Source organism: Eubalaena glacialis, chromosome 19 (assembly GCF_028564815.1).
Source record: "Eubalaena glacialis isolate mEubGla1 chromosome 19, mEubGla1.1.hap2.+ XY, whole genome shotgun sequence".
In the NCBI taxonomy this organism is placed as follows: domain Eukaryota; kingdom Metazoa; phylum Chordata; class Mammalia; order Artiodactyla; family Balaenidae; genus Eubalaena; species Eubalaena glacialis.
In genome coordinates, this window is record NC_083734.1 from 42,650,637 (window position 1) to 42,665,128 (window position 14,492).

Sequence of the window (14,492 nt, forward strand, 5' to 3'; positions counted from 1 at the left end):
ACTAGATTGCAAAAGGTTACTTACCCTTATACATAGTTGGCACTAATGAATCCTAAAATTAAGACATGAATGAAAGATAAGGAGGTGGGCAGGGAGTATAGACTTTAAAACAGGTGCTTTAATCTGGGGCTCACAGATCCCCTCCAAGGGGTCTATGAATAGAATTCAGGGGAATCCATGAACTTGGATGAGAAGAAAATTACATTTTGATTTTTCACTCACCTCTAATTAAAATTTAGCCTTCCCTTCCATTATAACTGTAGGCATCACACTTCACTAGTATTAGCAGTGACTGTGACTTTGTCACCTGTAAAAATCACAGCTATTTTTAGATCACATGACAGTTGAGGCAGATGTTGCAAAATATTGTTTATAATCATCACTGCTTACGAATATGGGAGTTATTAGACTCACTTCAAGATCTTATGTATTTATTTTCTTTTTAAAAAATATTTATTTATTTATTTGGCTGCGTCGAGTCTCAGTTGCAGCATGCGGGATCTTCGTCGCCGTGTGCCGGATCTTTTAGTTGTGGCATGCAGGATCTTTAGTTGCGGCATGCTAACTCTTAGTTGCGGCATGTGGGATCTAGTTCCCTGACCAGGGATTGAACCTGGGCCCCCTGCATTGGGAGCTCGGAGTCTTAGCCACTGGACCACCAGGTAAGTCCCAGTATCTCATTATTTAATGCATTCATGGATGACACAAAAATAAAATGAAAGAAGCACATGTATTACTGTGTCACAAATTTTAATCTATTGTAACAACTGTATTTCAATATAATTGGTTTCCATGGTAATTCTATGTATGTTGTTGTATGCATTCAGAAACATCATCTACCAGACTGCCAAAAGCATTCGTAGTGTGAAAAAGTTTAAGAATTCCAGCTTTAAAGGGGAAAAGAGAGAAAGGGAGACTTTTACAGAGGAGGTGGGAATGTAGCGTCTGGGGAACACTGCTTTTTAGAACATGGGAGAAGCTTGCAAAAGCTTCCGTATTTCAACATCATGTTGAAATACTGAAGGGACAGAGACGATTTTAAGAACCAAGTCCCTGAGGAGACTGGAGCTATTGGGATGCAGGGCTCAGGTGGAGGGATTAACTACAGGAAGGAAACTTTTCCCACAACGAAAGGGAGGAAAGGATGAGTGTGGATAAAAATAAGTGTTTTAGTGGGGTGGGAGTGGGGGGCAGGAAGTTGAGGGGGATTCTGCCTGATGGCTTCTATTTTCACTGTCAAGTAGGAGTGAAGTTATCTGCTTCGAGTGAGAGTGAGAGGGGAGGTGACAAAGGTAGGGAGCAGAAGAGAGGGCTGACAAAGACAAGTAGAAGGACTCCCAGCCCAGTGGCTGGAGAGGGCTGGGGCAGTTAGGGACCATCAGGATGTCAAGGCAGTAGTCCGCGGGGGGTACGCTGCCTCGGGCAGTGTTCAGCTGCCCAAATGTGGGTGTCAGAGGCAGATCAGTGAGAGCCAGGGCTGGGTTTTACCAGGAGGATGAGGTAAAGATCTGGGGAATAAAGGAGGGATGGATCAGATTATCCAGACTGCCTGGACAAGAATGTAAAGCTAGGAAGGGGCTGATTGCTTGGGAGAGTGAAATCAACATTAGAAAGAAGAATGGGACAAAGGGAATGAGAAGGTGGAGGTGCAGGAAGCGGTGGTGCAAGAGTGAGCCAGTCAAGTTTGAAGTTAAGGAATAGTTTGTGGGATGGCAAGTGCTGAGGTCTGTCCATAGTGTGGGTGACAAGTAGAGAAGTGGTAAAGGGCATTGGAGGTGAGGGGGTCAGGGAACAGCCAGTACAGTCAGGACCATCCATATGATGGTGAGGCTTGGAGTGGAGAGGAAAGTCTGGAGAATGTGGAAGAATGATTTGGAAGTAGGTAGGTCTTTGGAACAAGCAGTAGAAGAGTGTGGTGGTGGATAACAGGTGCCTCAAAGGAGGAGGAGGGGTGCTTCCCTGGTAGCACAGTGGTTAAGAATCTGCCTGCCAATGCAGGGGACACGGGTTCAAGCCCTGGTCTGCGAAGATCCCACATGCCACGGAGCAACTAAGTCCATGTGCCACAACTACTGAGACTGTGCTCTAGAGCCCGTGAGCCACAACTACTGAGCCCATGCACTGCTGTGTTCATAGCAGCACTATTTACAATAGCCAAGACATGGAAGCAACCTAAATGTCCGACAGATGAATGGATAAAGAAGATGTGGTATACATACACAATGGATTATTACTCAGCCATAAAAAAGAATGAAATAATGCCATTTGCAGCAACATGGATGGACCTAGAGACTAGCATACTAAGTGAAGTGAGTCAGAAAGAGAAAGACAATTACCATATGATTTCACTTATATGTGGAATCTAAAATATGGCACAAATGAACCTATCTACAAAATAGAAACAGACTCACAGACACAGAGATCAGACTTGTGGTTGCCAAGGGGGAAGGGGGGAGAGGGATGGACTGGGAGTTTGGGGTTGGTAAATGCAAACTATTACGTTTAGAATGGATAAACAACAAGGTCCTACTGTATAGCACAGGGAACTATAGTCAATATCTTACAATAAACTATGATAGAAAAGAATCTGAAAAACAATATACCTGTATATCTATATATATCTGAATCACTTTGCTATACACTAGAAACTAACACAACATTGTAAATAAACTATACTTCAAAAAAAAAAAAGTAATGTCTAAAATAGCAATAAGGAGATGAAAAATGCCTACCCACCATGAGGTGGAAAGTGAGGACCCATGCTCCTGCTGTGTAGCCAGGGCTTCAAACAAATAAACAAACAAACAAACAAAACAAAAAAACAAAAAAACACTAGCCTTTATCGAAGAGGCCAGGAAGAATCACATGATTTTGGACCAGACACCATATAGTACAATGGTTTCCAACCCCAGAAGATAGTCCCCTACCATGCTCCACCCCAACTGGAGGCATCAGCAGCAAAACAGCAGAGGCCTATTTGGTTTTATCACAAAGGTGGGGTTGGGCAATACTGAGTACCTAGAGATCAGAGACACTAAATGTCCTGCAATGTACAGGACAGAACCACACTGCGGGTGAATTGTCCTGCCAAAATGCCAGTAGTGTATCTCATACACTTTACAAATGAGGAGACTGGGGATCAGAGAGCTGAGATGTGTACTTAGGTTTTGGAGCTTCTGTTTGTCTTGATGTTATATTAAGATCTGTGTCTGTGTCTTAGATCACTGTGGTAGACATTGTTGGTTGGCGAGTCCAGTCCCCTCTGTCTAGTCACCTTCCAATGATTGGTCTATGGTTGCCTCAGTTCTGGCCAGTGAGATGTAAGCAGAAGCCATGGAGCGAGACTCCTGGGAAAACATTTTCAGAGGAGCAAGTGCAGCCGGATGCCCCTTCCACCTTTGGTCTATTCCCTTCCTTCTGCTTGGAACTTGGTTCAGCAGCTGTCTTGTGTCCATGAGCACAAAAAGCCACACATTAGTGATGGAAGAACACAAAGATAGAAAGGCCATGTGTCCTTGATGGCTTCCTAATAGGTACCTCAACCCTGGACTCCCCACCTCCGGATTTACCAAGTGAGAAAAACAAACTACTGTTTATTTAAGCTACTCTTAATTGAATGCTCTTTTAATTGCAGCTGACTGCATTTCTACCTGATAGAGTCAGAGGGCCAGTTAGTAACAGAGCGGAGGTTAGACCCAGATATTCTCTCTCCCAATCTAATATTCTTTCCTTGAGAGCAGTGATTCTCAAAGTGTGGATCCCAGACAAGCAACATCAGCATTGCCTGGGAACTTGTTGGAAATGCAGGGAATTCCCTGGCAGTCCAGTCGTTAGGACTTGGTGCTTTCACTGCCCGGGTTCAATCCGTGGTCCGGGAACTAAGATCTCATAAGCCTTGCAACGCGGCCAAAAAAAAACCAGAATTTCATACCCCACCTCAGATCTGGGGGTGGGGCCCAACAATCTGGTTTAAGGAGCCCTCCCCATGATTCTCACGCACCTCAGTTTGAAAGCCATTGCTCTCTAGCTATGCTCCTCAGATATGGTTCTGGCCCAGCAGCATCAGCATCACTTAGAGACTTGTTAAAAAAATAACAAGGTCGGGCTTCCCTGGTGGCGCAGTGGTTGAGAATCTGCCTGCCGATGCAGGGGACACGGGTTCGAGCCCTGGTCTGGGAAGATCCCACATGCCGCAGAGCAACTAGGCCCGTGAGCCACACCTACTGAGCCTGCGCGTCTGGAGCCCGTGCTCCGCAACAAGAGAGACCGCGATAGTGAGAGGCCCGCGCACCGCGATGAAGAGCGGTCCCCACTTGCTGCAACTAGAGAAAGCCCTCGCACAGAAACGAAGACCCAACACAGCCAAAAATAAAATAAATTAATTAAAAAAAAAAATAACAAGGTCCCACCCAAGATCTACTGGATCAGAATCTGCATTTTCAGGAGATGCCTGGGTTATTTGTGTGTACATTGAACTTTAAGGCGCATTGCTCAACAGTATGCTCAACTGAGTCTTTTTATTTCTCTTATTGAAGCAAGAGTGCTGAAAACATGGATCACTGACCAGGCTGAAATAACACACTCAGGGTTCAGCTATGCACATCACATAACAAAATCTAAACATTTTAAAATTAAAAAGATATAATCTATAATTAAACTTTCAGACTTTTGATTTTGGACATTTAAAAACATAAAAAGTAGCAAGGATCATATAATTGCACCCTATGTACTTCATACTTGATTTCAAGTGAAGAACTTATCCTAGGTATAAATTTGAGACATTTCTTTTAGGAATCTCTTGAATGCTAAGGTAAATTTGTGTATGCCATCAGTGCCTCTGTAAAAGAAATCATGCACTATTTGAAGAATAAATGATTGGGGCTTCCCTGGTGACTCAGTGGTTAAGAATCCGCCTGCCAACGCAGGGGACACGGGTTTGAGCCCTGGTCCGGGAAGATCCCACATGCCGCGGAGCAACTAAGCCTGTGCGCTGCAACTACTGAGCCTGCACTCTAGAGCCCTTGAGCCACAACTACTGAGCCCATGTGCCACAACTACTGAAGCACGTGCACCTACACCACACGCACCTACAGCCCATGCTCCACAACAAGAGAAGCCACCGCAATGAGAAGCCTGCGCACTGCAACGAAGAGTAGCCCCCGCTCGCCGCAACTAAAGAGAAAGCCCGCTCGCAGCAACAAAGACCCAATGCAGCCAAAAATAAACAAACAAATAAATTTATAAAAAAGAATAAATGATTGTGTTTTAATATCTTTATACCCACTAGAGAAAGGATAGGGGCAAATTTCATTTTTTTGATTTTATTATGTATTTTTTGCATCCTTTTTTTATACTCCTTATTGGAAATTATGTATTTCATGATGACAGTTTCAGGATTCTGTGTTTGTCCTTAGTTCATGTCCATATTATCCCTGTAACTGTGGCTGGGGAGAATGTAATAGCTACATTCTCTTAGTTGGTAATAGCTACCGTTACAGCCATCAAATGGATGACCTTAGGCCCTCATTTCAGTCTGTCCTAAAACACATTTTGCTAGGAATGCCTGCTTTAAAATGTACTTAATTTTTTAATCTTGATATTCTTTAAATGTACTTTCCAGAAAAGTAGCTTTTAGAGAGATAGAAATGTTTGTCATTTTCATTATCTGTTATAACTTCTTTGTGTAGATCGGGGGTTCTGTCTATTCAAATTGTTGTCACTGTGCATTACGATGTTCATTTATTGGAGGCATAGTGACAGCATGCTAGAGCTGGATGGGACATAAAGATCATTTATTAATTAAGCCTTCCCAACCTTTCCCCCACAGTGTTCACAGAGAAAATGACGACCACACCCTAAGGAAAGGGAAGGGTAGAGGCAGTTCTCCTCGGGAGGGGTTGCCTGGGGGCTCCTGTCATCCCTATAGCTCATTTACCATTATAACCATTTTTAAATGTACAATTCAGTGGCATTAAGTACATTCACACTGATGTGCAACCATCGAGATAGCTTCTTTTTTTCTTTTTTATTGAAGTATAGTTGATTTATAATGTGTTAATTTCTGCTGTATAGCAAAGCGATTCAGTTATATGTATATATACATTTTTTAATATTCTTTCCATTATGGTTTATCACAGGAAATTGAATATAGTTCCCTGTGCTATAGAGTAGGACCTTGTTGTTTATCCATTCTATATACAATAGTTTGCATCTGCTAACCCCAAACTCCCAATCCATCCTTCCCTATCCCCCGAGATGGCTTGTTTTTTGTTTTTTTGTTTTATAAATTTATTTATTTATTTATTTTTGGCTGCGTTGGGTCTTCATTGCTGCGCGCGGGCTTTCTCTAGTTGCGGCGAGTGGGGGCTACTCTTCGTTGTGGCGAGTGGGGGCTACTCTTCGTTGTGGCCCGCGGGCTTCTCATTGCGGTGGCTTCTCTTTTTTGCGGAGCACGGGCTCTACGCGCGCGGGCTTCAGTAGTTGTGGCGCACAGGCTTAGTTGCTTCGCGGCATGTGGGATCTTCCCGGATCAGGGTTCGAACCCACGTCCCCTGCACTGGCAGGCGGATTCTTAACCGCTGCGCCACCAGGGAAGTCCGAGATAGCTTGTTAACGCATAAAAATTTTGATCACTAAATAGTCAGTCTATTTCAACTTTTCATTTCATGAATGAGGAAACTGAGGCTTGTTTCTTTTTCAAAAAATATCTTTGCATGATCTACTAGTAATAATATTGTGCATGGTCTGTATTTTCTGTTTTGTGAAAGTTGTATTTTTTTCTCCTTCTTACAGTAAAGATGATTTCTGTTTAAGTCATGATATATTTGTGTTGGTGCTCTTGTCAGAGTTCCTTTTTACGATCCTATTTTCCCAGCCATGAAAAAGTTTAATCAGATTTTTTTTCTGATGAAATAAAAAAAAATATTTCCACTATGGTAAGATGTAATATCTTCTGTTACTGCTTTAATATGTTATATTTAATAATTTGATCTCCTCAGGTATCTGGGACTAAGTTATTATCTCTAGGGCTTCCACTGTTTTTATATGTATGTTGAAATTTGTAGCCCATTTTGACTCTACTGATGTTTATTATGCTATCAATATGTTTCTCCAGCTATGCCGGGCTAGTATATTTGGCTAATTAAAACTATTTGGGAGATTATTAAAAATTAACTTTTTTTAAAAAATTAATTAATTAATTAATTTTTGGCTGTGTTGGGTCTTCGTTTCTGTGCGAGGGCTTTCTCTAGTTGCGGCGAGCGGGGGCTTTCTCTAGTTGCGGCGAGCGGGGGCCACTCTTCATCGCGGTGCGCGGGCCTCTCACTGTCGCGGGCTCTCTTGTTGCTGAGCACGGGCTCCAGACGCGCAGGCTCAGTAGGTGTGGCTCACGGGCCTAGTTGCTCTGCGGCATGTGGGATCTTCCCAGACCATGGCTCGAACCTGCGTCCCCTGCACTGGCAGGCAGATTCTCAACCACTGCGCCACCAGGGAAGCCCCTAAAAATTAACTTTTGACATGGTTTTAGTTTCCTGCTCTCTATCATTTGGTTTGTTAAATCAACCCAACAAATTTCTAAGAATAGTTATGTAACAGTCGAACTGAGAATTGGAAAATCCAGCCCTAGCACTTTTTATTAATGGTTTTTGTGTGTTTTGGAGCTCTTGTTTTCTTAGTCCTGGCCTGCCTGCCCCTCAGGCTCCTTACCTCTCCAGTTTAAGACTTTAGCGGTTGAACCCCAGGGTCTGCAGGTCTCAGACGGTCCCTTTGTGCAGGCTCGCAGGGGGGATCTGCGTCTATTCTGAGGATTCCGAGTGAGAACTGTCAGAGTCCCTTCCCTTACTTACTTCAACCCCATCTGTAAATTTGTGATAGAAGCAAGTCATCGAGTGTGTCTTCTGGATGGATCAAGACCAAACAGTGCTCCCTGTTTGAATCACCCCGTGATCAAATAAGATGATAGTCCAAGGAACCCTGGAAAGCCTGTGTCCACTTCCCTCTGCCATAGTTCCTCTGTGGCTCAGGAATGATACATGACTTAACGGTGTTTTTCTGTTAATCACATGTTGAAGCAAAGTCATTCTCAAATTGTTCTCACGTGTTGAATCAAAGTAATTTTAATCTTATCTTCCCTAATCTGAGTTGACATCTGTTGTGTCATGGTTCTTCCTCTTTGGCGTATCTTAAAAGCGTTTTAGTGTATAGAAAAGAAGATTTTATATTCTGGTAGTCTTTGCTTTGTTAATGTACAGATATCTTTTTTTTTTTTTAAGAAAGGAATAAAATTGTATTTACAGAAGACATAAGACATGATTGTACATAGAAGATCCTAAGGACTATTCCTTCAAAAGCTACTGGAACTAATAAGGGAGTTTAGAAAGATTACAGTACAAGGTCTATATACACAAGTCAATTGCATTTTTAAAAATAAAACATTTTTAATTATTTATTTTTTTAAGGTGGTAAAAGATACATCACATAAAATTTACTCTTTTAACCGTTTTTAAGTGTACAGTTCAGTGTAATTTTTTTTTTTTTGGCTGCGTTGGGTCTTTGTTGCTGCACATGGGCTTCCTCTAGTGTGTCAAGCAGAGGCTACTCTTCGTTGCGGTGCGTGGGCTTCTCATTGTGGTGGCTCCTCTTGTTGCGGAGCACGGGCTCTAGCCACACGGGTTCAGTAGTTGTGGCACGCGGGCTCTAGAGCGCAGGCTCAGTAGTTGTGGTGCACAGGCTTAGTTGCCCCACGGCACGTGGGATCTTCCCGGACCAGGGCTCAAACCCGTGTCTCCTGCATTGGCAGGCGCATTCTTAACCACTGCGCCACCAGGGAAGCCCTCAGTGTAATTTTTAGTAAGTACAGGGAAGCAGTGTAATATTCAGTAAGTACATTCACATCGGTGTGCAACCATCAAGGTGGCTTCTTAACACATAAAATTTTTGATAAATATATATTTTTGATAAATATATATCAAATATACATAGATATACTTTTATCAAAAAAAATATATAACTGATGAAGAATTGAAAATGGGATGGGGAAGCCTTGTATTTTACCTGTATTCCTACTTCAAGATAGAACAAAATCTAAGCACTGAATTGTAGATGTAACTGACTTACCAGTCATTTTGCATGTGGCAGTATCAGATTCCACACACTACCTTGGGAAGACAGGAAAAACTAATAAATATTTTAATGGGAGAGGACACACTTTATTCTATGTAAAATAATGACCTTACCAGGTTTAAATATTACAACATCAAAACATATTTATTGGGCTTCCCTGGTGGCGCAGTGGTTAAGAATCTGCCTGCCAATGCAGGGCACACGGGTTTGAGCCCTGGTCTGGGAAGATCCCACATGCCACGGAGCAACTAAGCCCATGCGCCACAACTACTGAAGCCCGTGCACCACAATTACTGAAACCCGCATGCCCTAGAGCCCGTGCTCTGCAACAAGAGAAGCCACCGCAATGAGAAGCCCGCACACCACAACGAAGAGTAGTCCCCGCCTGCTGCAACTAGAGAAAGCCCGCGCACAGCAACAAAGACCCAATGCAGCCAGAAATTAATTAATTAATTAATTAATTTTAAAAAATATTTATTGTAGAAAATATAGAAAAAACAGGTAAGCAGAAAAAGCAAATAAATTGGAAGGATTGATATTGACCTTTTAGGCATTCATAACTCTGTTCCTCTCAGTATTTGAGGATTTAAATTGTATTAACTAGTGCTTGTGAGTTAATTGTAAGCCACAATTAGCAGACTTTAGTTCAGTAGCATCTCAGGGTGAATGAGTTCCCAGCAATCACAGATCAATAGGTTTTATTTCTGCTTTTTATTTGAAAGCCTTATGATAGATTCATTTTATGTGTGTCTGGGTTTGGTTTTTTTCCCCCTCCTAAATGATGTGTTTGTTTCATCAACTGGTTAAGTATATGTATGGCACAAGTATACATAATGTGTTTTCTGACCTTTGAGTTGGAAGAGACTTGATTTTACCAAGTGTCATTTACACTTGTAGGTAATCATTAGAACTGGATAATGCAAAGGTCTGATAATGAGAATCTGGCTTCTATTCAATTTGAAAGAGGTATTGGTGCCAAATGGTAAACTGCCAATGGTAAATGCCTTATCTGCACTAGTGGAGAGTGGTTTGCACACATTTCCCTGAAGTGAAATATCCAAATGGCTGCTGGACCCTTTTGGAATGCATCATGATCTTAGAATAACAGACTCTTTCATCTGGAAGTCCAACCCCCTTATTTTTACAGATCCCCCTGCCCCAGTCAGACACAGGTGCTCCCCTCCCAGTTTTCCTCTAGTACCTTGTCTGGCTTCCATTATTGCCCTAGTGTGTTATCGCCCTAATTATGTGTTAATGTAAATAACTCATGCAGCCATGTGATGAGTTATTTACATTAACACATAAACAATAGAGTGGGAAATTCTTCAGCCAGTCTATATCTTGCTCATCTTTGTTGTCATTAGCACTTAACACAGTGCCTGGAGCTTACTAGATTCTCAATAAACGTTTGTTGAGTGAATGAATGATGAAACAGAGGCCCAGGGATAGGAAGTGCCCTGCCCAAGATCACAAATCTAGTTAGTAACAATGTTCTGAGATATAGGTTATGATAACATTTTAAGTACATTGCACTGCTTGACAGCATGTCGGGAGAGGCCAGAATTGGACTGGATCTTGGAATAAAACTCTGGTGACACGTTATTCACATGGATTTCTAATTCATGTGATGGTCCACAGCATCAAGAATTGACTCTGAGGTCCATCCTGAGAGGTTTTTTTTGGTACCTTAAAGTTTTGTTTCTCTTGGCTGGACCTCAAGGATGAAATGCTCTACCAGTAGGAAAGATGGTATATGTGGGGAGGAGGAAACTTTCCCACAAAAGGCCAGAGTGGGAGAAGTCCCTAGTCTATGGAAGGGCAGGGAAATCTCTCCCCATCCCTGGGGTCCACAGACTCTAGATTATGTTCATGGTCAGTCTTTGTTAGAAATATGTAATCAGGGACTTCCCTGGTGGCACAGTGGTTAAGAATCTGCCTGCCAATGGAGAGGACACGGGTTCGAGCCCTGGTCTGGGAAGATGCCACATTCTGCAGAGCAACTAAGCCCGTGTGCCACAGCTACTGAGCCTGCGCTCTAGAGCCCGTGAGTCACAACTACTGAGCCCGTGTGCCACAACTACTGAAGCCTGTGCACCTAGAACCCATGCTTCGCAACAAGAGAAGCCACCACAATGAGAAGCTCGTGCACAGCAACGAAGAGTAGCCTCTGCTCACCGCAGCTAGAGAAAGCCTGCGTGCAACAATGAAGACCCAACGCAGCCAAAATAAATAAATAAATTTATAACCAAAAAAATGTTATGAATGCCATGCAATACATTATTGACTATTTAAAAAAAAAGATATGTAATCATTTTGGGCATTGGTTGGGGAAGGTTGGTGGCAACCCTCTGTGTGTGTGATGACCACTTAGTTTTGTGCCAAGATCAAGGCTGTTTTGTTTTGTTTTGAGGCAGAGAGGGTTGGAGTAGGATGTCAGCATGAGAATACCAGCTCAGTGATGGCTCTGGCCTTGGAGGAGGTCACAGTGACCCAGGAAATGTAATCTGGACAGTGGCTGGGTGGCAGTCATGACTGAGCTCAGCAGAGTCGTCCCTGAAGATGTGCTCCGGGAGAAGTGCTGCAGGGAGGCCTCAAGATGCGGACACTGGCTGTTCTCCTGAGTGACAGCTGGAATGTGTGTGTGTGTGTGTGTGTGTGTGTGAGAGAGAGAGAGAGAGGGAGAGAGAGATGAAGGTAGAAGAAGGAAATATAGAAAAGGTGTGGCCTGGCAGACCTAGAGGAAGTCCTTTTCATCCACTATTTTAAGGTGACAAGGTAGCACCAGAGTCACCTGGCTTGCCTGGATGGCCATAGGGGAAAGGTGTGTAAGGTCTGGGCTAGCCCCATAGGTGGGAGTGTGTTGGTGTGGGCAAGGGCAGGGGCCTGTGTCTGCCAGCCTCAACGAGGAGATGCTGCCTCGGTTGGTCATTATGAGCCTGCTGCCTGAGCTCGGTAGACAGCTGAGCACAGCACCAGGCTGGACCTCAAGGATGAAATCGACAAACTTTTGTCCCCAAATCCTCTGGCTTTTATGCATATGGAGAGCAAGTAGGTTAAGCTGTTGCTCTTTTTTATTTTTTTTTGGCCGCGCTGCGTGGCTTGTGGGATCTTAGTTCCCTGACCAGGGATTGAACCCAGGCGCAGCAGTGAGAGCGCTGAGTCCCAACCACTGGACCGCCAGGGAATTCCCCAGAGCTCTCACTCTTCTGACTGCCTGTCTCTTTAGAAGGGTCATCATTTCTTGCCATCAGGAATTGTTAGCATTGGGTTGGAGTCCAAAGGATGGGCTTTAGGAGTCAAGAACCCCTTAACATTATTTTCAAATTCATATGTTTACTTTTTTCTGGCGAAAGGTTCATAACAGATTCTCAAAGGGATCCATGCACCAGCAAAGGTTAAGAACTTTTGGTGTAGGGGAAGCAGAAGGAACGCTTGCATTTATAGGGGGCCTTGCTGTTCACTTGGCAAGGATATAAGTGAATGGAGTATGGCAGGGTAGGAGAATCAGTTTAGTGGCTCAGGGCCTACGGATTAACAGCTGCTGCATCTCCTGATAACAGAACTTACCTGAAGGCATGCACTCACATGTGGGTTAGAGGCAGTGGTCAGAAACTTACTGAATGAGCAAGGGACAACTGCAGTGTATACAGAGAAATAAATAGTGTGAGGCCCAGGGAACATAGCTGGTTGGAAGAGAAGAGTCACTATGGGGAGATCCCTGAACACAACTGGACACCAGAGCAGAGTATCACAGTGCTCTCAGGAGTCCATCTACAATCCACGAGAGAGTGAGGTCACAAGGATTTCCAGGGGCCACACTAGACTTCAGTTAAGGTTGTCCCTGGGCTTTGGGTGGGGGACCCTCTTAAGCTGTATCGTCTATAGTTATGTCCTAGAAGCAGAGGTAGTAGTCTGGCCTTCATTAGCTCCTTGACATAAACCCTAGTATGCTCATTGCTACTTGATCCTTTTCATGAACCTCAGGTGACTTGGTGTGTTTTTCACACCATCTCTGTGGCCAGTGCCCTGTGTGCTTCCTTTCTGCCCTTGGGGTCCTCCCCGCTGATAGGATACTCAGAATAGTACCATTTCCAGAACTGGAATCTAAGTGGGCAAGAGAAAAGTTTTGGGGAGTGGTTCTCTCTAGGTTCTGGAATCCTAAGGAAGAATGGGACATGGTGGGAGTAGGGCCTCTCAGGGAGGACTGTAGGTTGGGGAAAGGAAAATGGATCATTTTCAAGTCTCTGGGCAAGGTTTGGGGCTGTTTGGCCCAGTGTTTTTCTCATTGGCCCAACCAGCTGTAGGTGGGTGTTGATGAGGCTCGCTCTCACCCCTCACCTCCTCCTTTCTGTCATCTCTTGGCTGCCGCTGTGCTCCTTGAGAAAGGCAAGCCACTGCAAAGTTGTTTCAAAGGAACACATCCAGTTGGCAACTTTGTTTTACCCTGTGGGTGAGCTTCCCGCTGTGCCAGTTCTGACGCCCCCTTTCCCAACTGACTTTGCAGGGAGGGCCTTGGAACTGCCATACCTTCCACTGATTTTCTGTTTTGGTGCAGCTGTCTACAGATCTAGTTCATGATTCATGACTATTATTTGATCTTGTAGGAAGTAAAATACTCCTAGTCACTAGTTTGTTTCCATTCAGGCGCTAATGGCACATTGTATAATGTATCCATTGGGAAGATTTCCAAAGGATCAAATATCAGAAATTCAGCTACAACAAGCCACTTGGTTCCTGATACCATAAAGCTATTCAGTGTAAGAATCTGGGGATATCTTTTCTTACGTCATGCATAAAAGGAATTGAAAAAAATTTGTCTCTGTAAGTTGCAGAAATGACGTCTCTTGCCCCCTTTTCCCTCCTTTTTGAAAATGGTCTGGGATTAAAGTCACAATGTTCGTGATCTGAAGGCCAACGTGGTGAACACACGAATTTATCCTGGGGTACACTATTATGTGATTGTGTGGCAAGTCTTTTAATGTCTCCTTGTTAAAGGAAAGACAGTAGAAGCTATGGCCTTGACACTGTTCTTTCACTTATTTAACAGATGTTTGTTGAACAGTTACAATGTGCTAGGCCTGCGGTAGATATCAGGGCTACAGAGATAAAAGACCCTCTCCCAGCCCACAAGAAATGCATAGGCCAGCGGGGGAGACAGAGAAGTGAATCATTAATTGAAATGTAGTGGAGTAATTGCCAGGAGAGCAGTGAACAGTGGGCTGGTAACCCAGAGGAAAGATACTACCTCTTTCAGTGGAAAATCAGTAGTCCCTCACTGTTTAACAGGAAAAAAAAAAAAAAAAAGATTTTTCCATGTAGATAAGTAGATTTTCCAGATAACCAGGCTTATCTCTTTAGGTCCCAGAACTTAA